The sequence below is a fragment of the Leptonychotes weddellii genome, chromosome 6 (assembly GCF_054177405.1).
Source record: "Leptonychotes weddellii isolate Sample4059 chromosome 6, ASM5417740v2, whole genome shotgun sequence".
Taxonomy (NCBI): domain Eukaryota; kingdom Metazoa; phylum Chordata; class Mammalia; order Carnivora; family Phocidae; genus Leptonychotes; species Leptonychotes weddellii.
Genome location: NC_138374.1, coordinates 50,006,267 through 50,009,316, shown reverse-complemented (window position 1 = coordinate 50,009,316; position 3,050 = coordinate 50,006,267). Strand labels below are relative to the sequence as shown.

The following is a 3,050-nucleotide window of genomic DNA, read 5'->3' as shown; positions in this document are numbered from 1 at the left end:
GTTCTGCTGCAGTGGTTCATGCAGTCCTCCCCTCAGCATGGAGCACTGTGAAGAGCTGGTCCTTGGCCAGATTTGCATTGGTGGTTTATTGGTTTAATTAATCAGGGGCTGTACACAGTGTCCCCCTCCTCCGTGTGAGGTTGGGCAGGGGCTGGGCTGAGCATCCACAGGGCAGCTGGCTGGCATTAAAGACCCAAGGAAGCCGCTGACATCGGGTTCAGCCTGTTTCAGGGACCTGTGGTTCCTGTTCCCTTTGTCCCCTTTGGACTCTATCTGAAGTGACACTGCAGACAACAGACAGCTTCATCAAGCCTGGAGCCTCTGCCAGGGAAAAGGGGGCCCAGCGGACAGCAGGCAGAGGGAGCGCGGCCTCAGTAGCCTGGATCCCACCCTGGCCTCGCCTTCTCGGGCAGATGCCCCACTCGGGCCCCCCCCCAAGAACTGCCTGGCCTCAAACCAAGTGGTTCTTTCGTCCTCGACAACGGAGCGGGGGTTCCCGAGGCCCGCGGTGTGCTTTCCCGTGCCCACTCTTGCCTGGCATCTCTGGATGCCATCATGGAGAAGGCATTTGTCGCATCTGCAGCAGGGGCAGGAGTGACTTCAGGTGACCAGGGAGAACTGGCCTGGGAGCCAGAAACTTGGGCTCTGTGCCCTCTGAGCCCTAAGGGCTGTGTGGCCCGTTTTCCAGCTGCCCTCTGTGGACGTCAAGTGAGGCCTGGGGTCAGCATTGGCTGAAGTCCCTTCAAGCTCCACGGTTGTCTTTTCTCTCATGCCCGGGAGCTGTCCTTATACCGCGGAGCGCTGGGCACTGGCTGGGCGGCTCCCACTGCGGCCGTGGCAGCCAGTTCTCACTCCAGCTCTGTCAAGGGGGCCAGCGCATCGGCACCTTATCGATGAGCCACTCAGAGAGGTTGAGTTACCTGCCTCAGGTCACACAGCTGGTTTGGCAAAGCTTGGTTTGAGGCCAGGCAGTTCTTGGGGGGGGGGCGGTGACAATGGGGTTGATGGAGTCCCCCGGATCCCTCCCACCCTACTGTCACATTGGCCCCTCCCAGGTCAGCTACAAGGCACCTCCCGCCCTGCAGAGCCTGCAGCAAGGGTCTGCCTGGGGGTCATGGGGAGGACAGAGATGCTGCAGGCAGTCTTTGGCCTCATCTTTTGTTTTTCTGTTTTTAAACATGGAACACTTCAAGATTCTGTGTGTCATCCTTATGCAGGGGCCACGCTCCTCTTGCCCGCCCTGCTTCAGTGTTGGTGTGTGTGCGGCCGAAGCGAGCACACCCCGTCCTTCGGAGACGAGGCTGGAGGCCCCAGGATGGTGGCGCCGAGTGGGCTACACTTCCCATAGGGAGCCAGGAGCCTGGGTGAGGGGGTGGAGGGCTGCAAGGGGTCCTCTTGGCAGGAGTGAGGCTGGGTGCGGGGGAAATGCCTTGGTGGCTCAGAGCCTGACGGTAGCGGCAGGGTCTTCGAGGCCCATTGTCCAGATGAGAACACTGAGGCCCAGGGTCGCACAGTCTCCTGGGGGGCTCCCTGGGAGAGTCTGGCCTGGCCTTCTGCTGATCCTCCCCCAACTTACACCCCTTGCCGCCTGGACCAGGGTGGCCGCCGAGGGGGTTCAGGGGACAGGCAAGAGCGGGGACCGGCCCTGCAAGCTGGTGTCAGCAGCGTCTGTCTCATGAGTTCACAGCTGCTGGGATCATCTGCTCAGTCTCCCACCTTGGCACCAGCTGCTTCCCTGCCCCGCCCGCTCAGTCCACGGCTTTTCTCTGTTCCTTGGCGTCTCTGTTCTTCCTCCCTCCCCTCTCATTCTTTGGGTCTCTCAGAATTGGTCATCTCTGCCCCATCCACTGGGGGTGCCAGCCCTCCAGTGCCCAGGACCCGGGGGAGGTTTGACAGGCAAGCGGGACAGGCTGGGCTGGGGGACCGCACCCCGGGGGGAATGGGGGTTCCCCGGTTGATCACTCTGAGCTTCCAACTCCTCATCTATAAGATGGGGATAACAGCGCTCGCCTCGGAGGGCCATCGTGAGGGGCTTGCTTCTGCCCCGCTGCCCCACCGATGAGGCAGCCCTGCCAAGCTGGCCCTGCAGAGCGCCATCCACCTCTGGTGTGTCACGGTCGTTAACAAGGAGGGCTAACGGGTGGGGGTTCTGGTGCCACTGCTCAGCCCTCGGAGCCTCAGTGTGCACATCTGTGAAATAGGAAGAATAAGGCCTCCTTCCTGGGCTTGATGAGAGGGCTCCCATAAAGCTCTCACTGCGGGGCCCCACAGACATCAGAAGGGCCCAACGAATGGGGCTGACTATTCTCATTGAGCCCGCCAGTGTTGGGGGGCTCACCCCCTCCAAGACGGGTAGCCAGGGTGCCTGTTCTAGATGACACCTGGGCGTGTGGACCAGGAGTCATTGCCTCTGCCTGCTGGTCGAGTCCCTCTTTCTCCTTCCAGAAGCCTCCCCCAGCTGCCCACGCTGTTGACATCTTCCTCAAGCCTCCTGTGGCATGATTGGCTGGGCCCACGCCTGGCACCTGTTTCCTGCTGGTTTACTCATTCTCTCGCACCTGGGGTATTGCAAAAGCCTCCCAAGTGCTTGTCCTGCCCTCCCTGGCCCTCTCCACTCCACTCGTGAACTTTTTATCTAGAGGAATTAAAAAAAACCTCTTTATTGGGGGTATTTCTTAGTATAAAGCTCTCAAATCTTAAGTGTGCATGGCTCGATGGATTTCTCCATGTGTAGACTGTGTAAATGCCTCATCGATCAAGATACAGCACACTCCAACAGCCCAGGCCCTTTTCCAGTCAATAATCTCCCAGAGGTAACCGCTCTTCAGACCTTAATCCCCCAAATTAGTTGCATCTACCCCTGAGCTTATTCAAATGCACCCACACAGCACACAGGCATTTCTGTCTGCCTCCTTCCATTCCACCTTATGGCTGTGAGGTCCATCCCACACTTACAGGCCTTGCAATTTGTTCTTTTTCATCGCCGTGTAGTATTTCACTGACGGGATGGGCCCTCACTTACATATGCACCCCACAATCCCTGGGCTGTA

At 59.1% G+C, this 3,050-nt stretch overlaps 1 non-coding gene across 1 annotated transcript; it reads right to left on the bottom strand.

The window, feature by feature from the left end:
- Positions 1-1,172: 1,172 nt before the first annotated feature.
- On the bottom strand, positions 1,173-1,281 carry LOC115937021 (U6 spliceosomal RNA). The gene has a single exon (XR_004072364.1). It is a non-coding gene; the product is annotated as a U6 spliceosomal RNA (small nuclear RNA).
- Between the last annotated feature and the right edge of the window lie 1,769 nt (positions 1,282-3,050).